Source organism: Manis javanica, chromosome 11 (assembly GCF_040802235.1).
Source record: "Manis javanica isolate MJ-LG chromosome 11, MJ_LKY, whole genome shotgun sequence".
Taxonomy (NCBI): Eukaryota; Metazoa; Chordata; class Mammalia; order Pholidota; family Manidae; genus Manis; species Manis javanica.
This window is the reverse complement of record NC_133166.1, coordinates 14280626-14295273: the sequence shown is the minus strand read 5'-3', so window position 1 is coordinate 14295273 and position 14648 is coordinate 14280626.

Below are 14648 nucleotides of genomic sequence, written 5' to 3'. Positions count from 1 at the left end.
TAAAATGTATTAAAATTGGTCTATATTGGATCTTAAATATACAAGGTGCAGTGCTGCCAACAGATATTTTCTGAGTAACATCTTGATGTTTTTTGTATCTGAGGTAAGAGGAAATATTAATCCCAATGAAAAACACACAAACATCCGTCAAGGAAATACCTGAAAATTGTAGTGCCAGGTCATTACCTGATCTCTCTTGGCATCTTTAGGAACCTGAAATTCCATTTCCTGGTCCTTGATCTAAATCCAGTATGATGGATTTCAATGAGTTTTAAAATTAAGTAAATAACATTTCTCCATCTAATTTCAATAGAATGTCCTATGTGATATCTTTAAATCATTCTGTCTGGTTATGTGCCCAATTGCCTGAATGACTTTAAAAATGATGAGTCCAGTGTTCCATCTGATACTGTTTTAGGGATACCCAGATGCCTTTTTCCAGGTTAGTATAGTCTCTAAATTAGCCATGTGTACACCTGTATCATGTTATATGGCAACTAAAGATCAACTGGCAGCTAATGTCCACATTTGAGAGAAAAATATTAAATTCATGAATTACATTTATGAATAACATTTTTTTCTCAGCAGTACTTCTAAAATTTAAGTTCTACCTCTTTAATTAGAATTGCTTATCTGATGAATATGTTTGTCAAATAACTTACTGGTATCAAATAGAACCAAATAGAAAGGCATAAATAACAGTCAACCACTAAAGATCTATTTGGATATAAGACAGATTTTCTTAAACTAACAGCTGACTTGATACTATGCATGAAAAAGAACATAGAATAAAGTTCTTCTACCATGTGGTTGTCAGTGGATGCTTCTGTTTCCAGATTCTTATAAAAACTTCACTCTATAGACTATCAATAATGAACAGAGTTCCAAGAAAGGCTAATTCAACTAATTTTCATGTGTAATTTCTATATAGCATACAGTTTCATCATTTTAGTCTAAATAAAAAAAAAATTGGTCTCAGTTACTTACACTAATGAAGAGGCCAGCCACCAGAATGATTCAAATTGATTAATCTTATATAATTTATATGGTTGACACATAGTTTTGCATATAATTTTCAAGATACATAAGTTTCATAGTCTGTCCATCTATGTTCTGTTTAATAAAGGAGATAAATATGTAATCCAGTAACAGCTCACCAAAATACGAAAACTCCTTTTGAGTCTAAACTGAAAGCACAGAACCTAGTGGAAGATAGAGAGCATTCATTTCAAAGATACACTTGTTTACACACTAGATATAAGATCACTAGATTCATTTCATTCCTCTATATAGCAGTTTCCTGGGAGCAGCCTCTGCTCTGAAAACAAAACGGGTAATTTTATTATGACTTACACATTCATCACTGCCTTCTTCCAAATTATTCCCTGCTTTTCCTAGATAAATCATGGAGGTTCAGTAGTGTAAATAAACTTGCTCAAAGTCAAAGGCAAGACAGTAACAATCCCCCAGGTGGATCCCTGATCTCTAGCCTTTTTTCTAATACACAGACTTTCGATGATCACCGCAAACCAAGGATGCTGGACAAGTTAGCTTCTGCAGAACTTCTGCCCCTGGGCGAACAACATTCCTCTAGAATATACATTTGCTTTGCTGTACTGAACAATGAGTTTCAGGTTCAGAAAAATTCATGTAGGATTTGTCTTCTGCTTAAGGCAACACTTTTCATATACTATGATTTTTCCTCTTGAGGATACTGTTGACACATTACTGATTTTGTAAGGTACGTTGCTATAGTTCTCTAAGTTCTTCTAACTTAGAAGCTATATGCTTTGATCTCTTAGTTATCTAAATTTCCCTGTCAATGATATCTTAAACAGTTAAATTATATTTAAGGGCTGAGAGATGTACTAAGGAGAAAGGTGAAAGAAAGGAAAGGAAGGGCGAGAAAGGAGAGGAAAGGAAGGGAAGGGGAAAGAAAGTGAGGAGAGGGGAGAGAGAAACCAGCAACTACTAGCAAATCAACACTAGTTTCTTGAAGTTACAAGACATTTTTCACAGATTTTAGTTCATGAGGTTGCCACAAATTCTGCAAGGGTACCATTTTCATATTTCAAATAAAGAAACTAAAGCTGAAAGATACAGAACAACTTGCCCATGGTCAGACAGTCCCCCCAACAGAGAGGACGCAGCTCTGTTTAATCAGAAAAGCCATTCTCAATCCTTCTATGACACTGACTTAGATGTATGCCTTTTCATTGTGGATACATAAGGCCAAATCCAATAGATGTTAAGACATGTGGAACACAGAGCACTGGCCAAACTAGCACTCATATGGGAGCCACCTCGGCTCCACCACCTTCCCGTCGCAGTCCGAGTAAATGCTCTTCTGTCTTGGGATGGTTAAGGCTGGAATTTTGAGATCAGAATGCTGATCCGCTCCACCTCACTCCAACCCACACCCTTTCACACTTTTCTGAAGGCTATTTAATTCTGGGAATACACCTCTGTCAGCAAGACATAATACCTGTTCTCTCTCATATTTTTGCCTGAGCAGCATGCTGGCCAGATGCATACGAAACCAACCAGAACAGACACACAAGGTTCCATGCCCAGAAGGATCCTTCATTTGGGTTTAATGTTCTACAGTAATTGCTTTGAAATTCTTAAAAAGTTATCTTTGAATTTGCATTTTGGAAGTGAATTCCAATGGGGCAATGGGATATTCTCTGGGGACTTGGGAGACTTGATTCAAGAGCATCCCCTCCCTGGCAGCCTTCCTATCATCCACATCACCTCAGATGGGTTTTCTAAGGCCTGCTCCTCCACCACCTGCATTAGCCTTCCCCCATGCCACCCAGGAACCACTTTGCACCCCTGGAAGAGGCCTGGGCACAGGCATAGAGAAAATCAAGGGTGGGTATGTATGTCCAGGAGGGTCTCAGGCTGGGACATGGCAGCAGCCTTCCTTGCCTTCAACTGGCCACACAGTTCAACAGATGACCCTCTGACCATTCCCCCAGTCAGGTGTGTCCCAGGACAGAGGTTGCGATCACTTGTCATGCCCGATCCTTATGGGTTGGAAGGGCAGTAGACCAATGGGAGGGGGGGATATCTGGTTCTACTTGTCACCCTGACTGGACAGGCTGATGAGACCAGGAATCTGCCAGCTGTTGGGTCATACACACAAGCCTATTTGCAGGGTGGAGTCCGGGTGCCTATGAGGGTCTGTACATGCCCCAGGAGTATCTCTTGCCTGAAGGAGTGTGACATTAAAGGCAAATAAAAAACACCATGACAGGTTGAGAGCAAGTCCCTGGAAGAAAGGAAGAATTTTATATTTTTGAACAAAGGTCAGTCCCCACATTTTCATTTCGCAACCAAGCACTGTAAATAATGTAGCCAGCTGTGACACAGATATAAAGTGATTGGATTTCTCGGAATATAAAGTATATCAGTAGCACATCTGAGCCAGTTTGGTATCTTCTGCTTCTTTGTCTGCTGAAATCCTGGGAAAATATCTGACCCTTCCATAGCCCTATAGTACATTTGCTCTTTCTACTGTACAAAAAATGTTTTCTATATTAAAAAATTATCTCCTATATCATACCTTGGGTTCTTAAATGAAAATATTACATTTTTTTCCTGAGTCTGTGTACTCTCTCCATTTGAAATGAAAGGTAATAGAGGAATATTGGGTATTGGGTTCTGAACCTAAGGAAATGCTGTGTAATTCTATGTTTCCTCCAATTTAGACACTAAAATATTAGTGTTCTGATAACAAGCTAAATGGATTATAATAATTTCTTTTACTGAAATGAATTCAAATGTAGCATTGTGCAGGTATGAACGATTATTCTCCCCTTTGAATATTCCTGTGTGATAGTCAGATAAGCCATTCACTCAATAAGCAGTCACTACTGTGTATCAAATCTTATACTAGTTGCAAGCAAAAGACAGCGACATAAACTCACACTGTGAATCTTCTATACACCAGACAATCTGTGTACTTTCAGTCATTGAATCTTCACAAAAAAATTAAGAGGTAGCTATTATTGGCCCCATTTTCCAAACAAAGGCAATGACGTTCAATTTATTAAGATTAAAAGGCAGTTTTCAGCTAGAAAGTAGATAGCCCATTCAATAAGAGAAACTGATCATTTACAGTGATTGGAATTTTTTTGTATTAATATGAATACTCTGCGTTCTAGTTGACCTACCACAACCTCCACTCCATGTATAATCTGAACACCTGGCAGGAAAAAATCAGACTATAGCTCTCAGCATGTTCACATGGTTATCTTTAAAATAAGCGATGATGCTGAAAGCACACATCTCGGTGCCCAAAGTGCTATTCTCAGTAACTCATAATTGAAGCCCTTTCTGTTTCTACTAGAGGTTGTCAATTGGAGGGCCTTTTTTCTAACATCCAGGCATAAGTCAGTGAGAACACACTTTCAGTTAGGAAAAAACTGGCTGCGTTTGCCCTACAAAAGGACAAAGATGTTTTTCACTAACCAAACACAGTGCCACTCCTGTGTTCTTCATGTTGTTTTGCTTGAAAGAAAACTTTGCCCACGTCCACGTTGGAGTTCTTATGGGGAGTTTCTTGTACACCCTTCCTTACCTAGTGTGGCTGACGTTTTATCTCAAAAATTATATTTTATAGAACCTTTGAAGAAAAAAATCTGGTAATGCTAATTAGCTAATATACAAACATTAATTAACCAATTCTCAAAAGAGATATAGATTTAAAAAGAAAAAGAAAAAGTAGGGTACTCCATGCTAATTTAGCAATGGGAAAATTCCAGTTAAGTACTTCAGTTTATCAAGGTCACATTCTGTGTCAAAGAACTAGGATGGATACACAAAAGAAAAAAGGCCAAACTGGATGACAGTCTCACTGAGCAAAACTACAGTGAACTGTTCCTTTCCAAGGAGAGGTCTTAATTTTGGGCCCCACTTCCCCTTATTCAAATCTGTGTAGCTCCATCCCTGAAGCTGCCCCTATGCTCTAGATCTGTGAATATGCCTCTTCCCCAGCAAGTCTTCATATGTATTATTTATATCACTTTGCAAGTGTTATTCAATTATGAAATGAATACATTTGTTATTTTCCCAGACTTGTCTTTGGAAAGACAGACAGAATGGCCACCATGTTTTGGGAACACCATCATACTATATACACTGTAGGAAAAATATTTAGTAATTTCTAATTTGATTTCACAGACTATGTGTTAATTTATTTTCACTAAACATAAGAACTAATTATTGTTACTCCACCGTACACATGTGGAAATTGAAGCTTTGTGTGGCCAAAATGCTTCCCAGAATCATATAAACAATACATGACAGAGTAAATTTTCAATTCTCCTCAATCTTTTGCAAAAAGGGGGAATGATATTATCCCAACTTTACTGATGAGAAAACCTAGGCTCAGTAGGAGACAGACCTTATGATTACAGATCAAGTTACAGAGGAGGAATGTGTCACTATAAGAAACAGAAGACAAGTATAATTAACTGCTAAAGGGGCCACAGCAGAAAAACTGATTTATGTGCTTCGTATAGCTGCCTACTTCTTACAGAGATGAGCCTTAAAACAGCTGACTGAGATCCCATTTGGATTCTGTGAGCTGCTGCCGTTGGAGCTCAACTCAGAAGCTTGAGCTAAAGATATCATTCATGTGAAAATAATATGACAGGAGTAACAAGAACTGCCTAGGGATTCTTGCCCATCGGTGCCTCTTCCACTCTTCTATACCTGTGAAGTTAAACGTAGTCATCTCATCAGGTGGATGTGATCAATTAAATAACAAGTACCATGTTTGAGAGCACACGAAGTCCTAATAACAGTTACTCAAATTACTATGATCTGAGGGTTATTTTCCTCATTTTACAGCAGGGGGAGATGAAGCTCACACATTCATTCATTTATTTGACAGATATTTAATCCCCACCATATGCCATGAACAGTTCTCAGGGCCATTTAAGAGTAAACCAAGTAGACAGGATACCTTCTTTCCTCATGGAGCTTATAATACAATATTTAAAGATAGAGAAAGAAGTAAATACACAGATCTGTTATTTTTATTTAACAAAGGTGCTATAAAAGTAAATAGATTGGATGGAAACTGTGTGTCCATAAAGGGTGAACAGGAAAGGACAGATTTTTTTTAAATTAAAGTATCATTGATATACAATCTTATGAAGGTTTCATATGAACAACATTATGCTTTCAACATTCACCCACATCATCAAGTCCCCCATATATACCCCACTGCAGTCAATGTCGATCAGCATAAGATGCTATAGGGTTATTACTTGACTTCTCCATGCTGTACTGCCTTTTCGGTGGGCCACATACATTATGTGTGTTAGTTATAACATCCCTTATTCCCCTTCTCCCTCCCCAACCCATTCCCTTTGATAACCGCTAGTCCCTTCTTGGAGTCTGTGAGTCTGTTGCTGTTTTGTTCCTTCAGTTTTGCTTTGCTGTTATACTCCATAAATGAGGGAAATCATTTCGTACTTGACTTCCTCTGCCTGGCTTATTTCACTGAGCATAATACCCTCTAGCTCCATCCATGTTGCTGAAAATGGTAGGATTTATGTTCTTCTTATGGCTGAATAATATCCCATTGTGTATATGTACCACATCTTCCTCGTGCATTCATCTACTGATGGACACTTAAGTTGCTTCCCTATCTTGGCTATTATAAATAGTGCTGTGATAAATATAGTGCTACATGTGTCTTTTTGAATCAGGGATCTTAAATTGCTAGGAATGGAATTACTGGATTAAACAGTATTTCTATTTTTAGTTTTTTGAGGAACCTCCATATTGCTTTCCACAATGGTTGAACTAATTTACATTTCTACCAACACTGTAGCAGGATTCCCCTTTCTTTACATTTTTGCCAACATTTGTTGTTTCTTGTCTTTTGGATGGTGGCCATCCTAACTGGTGTGAGGTGATATCTCATTGTGGTTTTAATTTGCATTTCCCTGATGATTACCGATGTGGAACAGCTTTTCATGTGCATTTTGGGCATGAGAATTTCTTCTTTGGAGAAGTATCTGTTCAGATCCTCTGCCCATTTTTTTATCAGGTTATTTGGTTTTGGGGTGTTGAAGTATGTAATTTCTTTATAGATTTTGGATGCTAACCACTTATTGGAAAAGTCAATTATGAATATATTCTCCCATAGTGTAGGATGCCTTTTTGTTCTGCTGACAGTGTCCTTTGCTGTACAGAACTTTTTTGTTTGATGTAGTCTCATTTGTTCATTTTTTATTTTGTTTCCCTTGCCTGAGTAGATGTGTTCAGGAAAATGTTGCTCATGTTTTTATTCAAGAGATTTTTGCCTGTGATTTCTTCTATGAGTTTTATGGTTTCGTAACTTACATTTAGGTCTTTGATCCACTTAGAGTTTACTTTTGTATATGGAGTTAGACAATAATCTGGTTTCATTATCATACATACAGCTGTCCAGTTTTGTAACACCATTTGTTGAAGAGGGTGTCTTTTCCTGATTCTATATCCATGGCTCCTTTAGCATATATTAATTGCCATATATGTATGGGTTTATATCTGGGCTCTCTATTCTGTTCCACTGGTCCCTGGGTCTGTTCTGGTACAGTATCAAACTGTTTTGATTACTGTGGTTTTGTAGTAGAGCTTGAAGTTAGGCAGCATAATCCCCACAGCTTTATTCTTCCTTCTCAGGATTGCTTTGGCTATTCGTGGTCTTTTGTGGTTCCATATGAACTTTGAACTATTTGTTCTAGTTTGTTGAAAAATGCTGTTGGTATTTTGATAGGAATTGCTTTAGGCAGGATAACCATTTTGACAATATTAATTCTTCTTCTTGAGCACAAGACATATTTCCATTTATTGGTGTCTTCTTTAATTTCTCTAATGAATATTTTATAGTTTTCAGGGTAGAGGTCTTTCACCTCCTTGTTTAGGTTTATTTCTAGGTATTTTATTCTTTTTGATGCCATTGTAAATGGAGTCATTTTCCTGATTTCTCTGTTAGTTCATCATTAGTATATAGGAAGGCAATGGATTTCTGTATATTAGTTTCGTATCCTGCAACTTTGCTGAATTAAGTTATTACTTCTAGTGGTCTAGGGATGGATTTTTTAGGGTTTTTTATGTACAATATCATGTCATCTGCAAACAGGAACAGTTTAACTTCTTCTGACCAATCTGGATGCCTTTATTTCTTTCTGTTGTCTGTTGGCCATGGCTAGGACCTCCAGTACAATGTTGAATAAAAGTGGGGAGAGTGGGCATCCTTGTCTTCTTCCCTATCTTAGAGGAAAAGCTTTCAGCTTTTCACTGTTAACTATGATATTGACTGTGGGTTTGTCATATATGGCCTTTATTATGCTGAGGTATTTTCCCTCTATACCCATTTTGTTAAGAGTTTTTTAAATGAATGGATGTTGAACTTTGTCGAATGCTTTTTAGAATCTATGGAGATGACCATGTGAGTTTTGTCCCTCTTTTTGTGTATGTGGTGTATGATGTTGATGGGTTTTCAAATACTGTACCATCCTTGCATCCCTGGAGTTAATCCCACTTGGTTATGATGGAAGATCTTTTGGATGTATTTTTGAATTTGGTTTGCTAATATTTTGTTGAGTATTTTTGCATCTTTGTTTATCAGGGATATTGGTCTGTAATTCTCTTTTTCGTAATGTCTTTTTCTGGTTTTGGCATTAGAGTGATGCTGCCATCATAGAATGAGTTTGGAAGTATTCCCTCCTCTCCTACTTTTGGAAAACTTTAAGGAGGATGGGTATTAGGTCCTCACTAAATGTTTGATAAAATTCAGCAGTGAAGCCATCTAGTCTGGGGTTTTTGTTCTTGGGTAGTTTTTTGTTTACTGATTCAATTTCATTGCTGGTAATTGATGTGCTCACATTTTCTGTTTCTTCTTGGGTCATTCTTGGAAGGTTGTATTTTTCTACATAGGTGTCCATTCTAAGTTACCCAATTTGTTACCATATAATTTTTCATAGAATTCTCTAATAATTCTTTGTATTTCTGTGATGCCCATAGTGATTTTTCCTTTCTCATTTCTGATTCTGTATATGTGCGTAGACTCTCTCTTCTTTTCTTGATAAATCTAGCTAGGTGTTTTATCTATTCTGTTTATTTTCTCAAAGAACCAGCTCTTGGTTTCATTAATTCTTTCTATTGTTTTACTCTTCTTAATTTTATTTATTTATTCCCTGATCTTCATTATGTCCCTCCTTTTACTGACTTGGGGCCTCATTTTTATTGTTTTTCCAGTTTCATTACTTGTGAGTTTAGACTGTTCATTTGGGATTGTTCTTCTTTCTTGAAATAGGCCTGTAATGCTATCTACTTTCCTCTTAGAACTACCTTCACTGCATCCCACAGAAGTTGAAGCATTGAGCTTTTGTTTTCATTTGTTTCCATATGTTGCTCGATTTCTGTTTTAATTTGGTCATGGATCCATTGATTATTTAGGAGGATGTTGTTAAGCCTACATGTATTTGTGGGCCTTTTTGTTTTCTTTGCACAATTTATTTCTAGTTTCATACCTTTGTGATCTGAGAAGTTGATTGGTACAATTTTAATGTTTTTAATCTACTGAGGCTCTTTTTGTGGCCTAGTATGTGATCTATTCTGGAAAAAAACGTTCCATGTCCACTTGAGAAGAATGTGTACCTTGTTGATTTGGAGTAGAGTGTTCTATAGATGTCTGTTAGGTCCATCTGTTCTAATGTGTTGTTCATTGCCTCTGTCTCCTTACATTTTCTGTCTGGTTGACCTGTTTGGAGTGAGTGGTGTGTTGAAGTCTCCTAAAATGAATGGATTGCATTCTATTTCCTCATTTAATTCTGTTAGTATCTATTTGGGTGCATAGATATTTATTATGGTTGTATCCTCTTGTTGGACTGACCCCTTTATCATTATATAATATCCTTCTTTGTCTCGTTACTTTATTTGTTTTGAAATCTATTTTATCTGAACTATATGTTTCACTTCAGATACTGCAAGTCCTGCTTTTTTCTCCCTGTGGTTTGCATGAAATATCTTTTTCCATCCCTTCACTTTTAGTCTGTGTATGTCTTTGGGTTTGAAATGAGTCTCTTGTAGGCAGCATATAGATGGGTCTTGCTTTTTTATCCATTCTGTAACTCTGTGTCTTTTGATTGGTGCATTGGTGCATTCAGACCATTTACATTTACATTTAGGGTGATTACTGATACATATGTACTTATTGACATTGCGGGCTTTGGATTCGTGGTTACCAAAGGTTTAAGGGCAGCTTCTTTACTATCTAACAGTCTAACTTAACTTGATTATTATGCTGTTATGAACATAATCTGAAGATTCTTTTTTCTTCTCCCTTTTTTTTTCTTCCTCCTCTACTCTTTATATATTAGGTATCATATTCTGTATTCTTTATCTATCTCTTGACTGACATTTTGGGTAGCTGATTTAATTTTGCACTTGGTTAGTAATCAATTGGTCTACTTCCTCTACTGTGGTTTTATTTTCTCTGGTGACAGCTATTTAGCCTTAGGAGCACTGCCTTGTATAGCAGTCCCTTTAAAATACACTGTAGAGACAGTTTGTGGGTGTTAAAGTCCCTCAACTTTTGCTTGTCTGGAGATTCTTTAATCCCTGCTTCAAATTTAAATGATAATCTTACTGTGTAGAGTATTCTTTGTTGGATGCCCTTTTGTTTCATTGCATTAAATATATCATGCCTCTCCCTTCTGGCCTGTGAGGTTTCTGAGAAGTCTTCTGATAGTCTCTTGGGGTTTCCTTTATAAATTACCTTTTTTCTCTCTCTGGTTGCTTTTGGTAGTTTCCTGTCCTTGATCTTTTTTTATTTTAATTATTTTAATTATTTTTTTTTATTATTTTAATTATTTTAATGATTTTTTTTATTTTTAATTATTTTATGACTTGGTGTTGTCTTCTAGAGTCCCTTATGTTGGAAGATCTATGCACTTCCGTGACCTGAGAAACTATTTCCATCCCCACGTTGGGGAAGTTTTTAGGGGAAGTTTTTAGCAATTATTTCATCAGAGACTTCCTATCCCATTATCTTTCTTCTTCTTTTCATAACCCTGTATTGCAAATATTGTTCTGTTTGGATGGTTTTCACAGTTCTCTTATTATTACTCCATTTCTAGAGATCCTTTTTTCTCTCTGTACCTCTGCTTGCTTTCCTGTTCTCTAATTTCTATTTCATTTACTGTCTCCTCTACCTCATCTAGTCTACTTTTAAATCCCTCCACTATATGTTTCACTTCAGATACTGTATTTTTCAAACTTTCTATTTCTTTCTTTAAGTTCTCCCTGAGATCTTGACTATTTTTCTGTAGCTCCATTAGCATGTTTATGATTTTATTTTGAAATCTTCATCAAGAAGATTGGTGATTTCAGTTTCACTTAGCCCTCTTTCTGGTGTTTTTCCTGCAGTTTTGTTTGGAGAAAATTATTTTGCCATTGTTTTTTTAGTTATTGCTGTGGAATAATAATTTTGTGTAGGCAGCACCCTCTAGTGTCCAGAAGCTCCACTATCCACAGCTGCCAAACACCTGCAGCAACAGTGGGGGTCATAGGCAAGCAGAACTGCCACCTGCCAGGAGGAAAGAGCTCTCTCCTGCCTTCCCAGCTGTAGTGCCTGTCTCCACTGTCAGGTCCACCAAGTCAAACACACAGGGAAGAGCCTCTGTGCTATGCCCTCATAGCTGCCATAGTTGGGGCCACCCTCTGGCTGGCTTGGCACAATGGCAGGGGCAGCAGGTGTGCTGGACCAGTGCCTGCCAGGAGGAAGGAGCAGCAGGCTGTGTACTGCAGTGGTGGGCCTCAGGGCTGTGTTGCCATCCAGGGTGATGGACTGTCTGAAGCTCCTGAGAGTTCCCAACCTGCTGAGCTGAGTGTTCCTTGGACGATTTTGTCCACCTTCCCCTTCTCCTGAGCAGTGAGGTCTGTGCAATTTTTGCCCCTTTAGTGCCCCTTTCACTTCTGGGAAGTCTTTCAAACTTCCCATCTTTCCTTTGTCCCAGGACAGCCAGCTATGCATACCTGTTCTCCACAAGCAGCTGGAATATCAGTTTCTTCCAGTATTTCTCCAGTCTTCTCTTTCCAACCCCACTAATCTCCAGAGCACCATATAATGTGGGTTTGTGCTCCCAGAGCAGATCTCCAGGGCTAGGTATTCAGCAGTCCTGGTCTTCTACTCTCTCCCCACTCTGTTTCTCTTCCTCCCACCTGTGAGCTGGGGTAAGGGAAGGGCTTGAGTCCTGTCAGTTCAAGGCTTTGCTACTTTACCCTTTTCTTTGAGGTCTTCTCTTTTCCCCAAATGTAGGCAGTCTGTTCTGCCAGTCTTTGGGCCACTCTGATGATTTTTATTTGCTATATTTTCATGTTCTATGTAGGAGGTTTCTGCCTCACTTCTCACAGTGCCATCTTTCTCCAACCAGGAAAGGACAGATTTTAACTTGAAATCTAAAGCATGAAAATTCTCCTTTTTTAAAAGCTAAGAACAGGAGACAATAAAAATAAAAGTTTTGACATAGAACAGATTTTGTTGTTTTTAACAATCGATTATGTACAGAGTGGCTAAGTCAGTTTGAACAAATGGGTGCTGATGGGAAAAGATGACATTTTAAAATAAGGAAAGGGATAAAAATGAGGAACTGTTCATGAAACTTGTTAAGTTGAAGAAGAATGGAGTAGGAGTTTGGAAAGGGGGCTTATATTATCCCAAAGCTAGAAAAAAAGAAGCCATGATTTGAAACAAAGTCTCTGTGCACACAAACCAGTATGTCTGACTATCTGATTTTACTCTTACACCTCTAACACTGACTCACAGCTGGACAAAAGAGATTAACTTGACTTCATGTTTACATGGTGGTCAGACATGTAGTTTAACCTACATGGAGTTTAACCTACAGAAACAAAAGTCCAGAAAGGTAAAGGTCTAGAGTTACAAGACTAGACCAGGTCTTAGGAAGTGAGAGGGAAGGAAAATTAGGGGTGTAGGGGAAAAAGAAGGCTGAGGAGGGGGAAAGAAAGCAGGAGAAGGGAGAGGGATGAAAAGAGAGAAGACAGAATGAGAGTGAATCAAATCGTAACATCTTAGAGCTAGAACAGACCCTTTGCTCCAATTAGACCAAACCATCCCATCACTAAATCTGAGAGGTTCAGTGTTTGGTCATGATCATACAAGTAATTTGCGTATGACTAGAGTCCACTTGCCCTTATGCTTAAGGATGAATGTGAGCATGTGACAAACAACAAAATAAAATACATTTTAGAGATGCATAATGGATTTTGTAATGATCTCTGTTGAAACATGAGTGTGGGCGAGGTGGGAATCAAACAACTATTTTTGAAATTAAGGTGGGGATAGCTTTAATTATCTCCACTGTGAAATGATTTGCAGGTTATTTGCAAGTGCTTAAAGCAGAAAGCAAACACACTTCTTTCAGTGCAGGTGATATGCTGCTCCATATGGTAGGTTTTCATTGTCCTTTATAATATAATAGCTTTTGGATTTAAGAGAGAAGTTTGGTGTTTACAAAGTAATTATTTGAATGTTAATTTCTCTACATTGCTAGAACATGAGGGTGGAGAAAAGCAGTTTTCACTCCCATCTTAACTCTTTTATTCTAGAATATAACTACTATTATTTTCTTGACCAGATATGGTGCTAGGTTCTAAATGCCCGATGTTACTGATTTCACTTCATCTTACAAGGAGGGATATTTTATAACTTGTAGTTCATACATTATGAGGAAAATTAAAATGTCACAGTAAGAGTCACAAATATCATTTCCTAGATTATCACTTATTTCCTTAAAGTTTCAGGTCTTCACATTTCTTTTAAATATTTATGATAGCCAGTAAGGTGGGATCTCACATGTGTTCTAGAATCATTTGCTTATAACTATCTAATACCTCACCAAAATTATTTTCCTTTGTTGTCCATGATAGAAAAGTGAATAAACAAATACATCCTATATGGTCAAATACAACAAGTATGGAAATTACTGCTAGAGCTCAGGGTTGAGAAAACTTTTATTTATACAAAGGGTTCTGGCCTAAAGATCTCTCGCCTTCTCCTCCTCAGCCAAAGTTATCAGAACCAATCCTATCAGTTTTTTATATTCCAAATGTCCTGTAGGAATTCTAGCAAAACAGCTCTACCATTATTACTTTTCTATCAGTTTTCAGACGTGAGTTTTGGGGATTGGGCTAAGAAAACCTTGGAGGGCCAGATATTGTACTATAGTTTTGGTTACTTTCCCTTCTGTTCCATCTGCTAACAGATGCAGAGTGGGACTATCCCATCTATCTTCCAAATGAGCCTGGGATATCAGAATGGATTCCCATTAAATTCCACATAAGTAGGTAAAGCATGCCTATACCAATAAAATATTTTCACAGTCATTAATAAAGAAGCTAGCAGTAGCAAGTTACTGTTTTATGCTTTATAGATACAGTAGTGAAGAAAACAGGAATAGTCCTAGATATTCTGAATCTTACAGACTAGTGAGATAGAGAAATATTAGACAGATTATCACACCAACAACTGAAACATTATAATCACAGCCATAAAATTACATAACAAATAATTAAAACTGGGATAAATGTTTTGAAGCACATGACTGGGGGAGTTAACT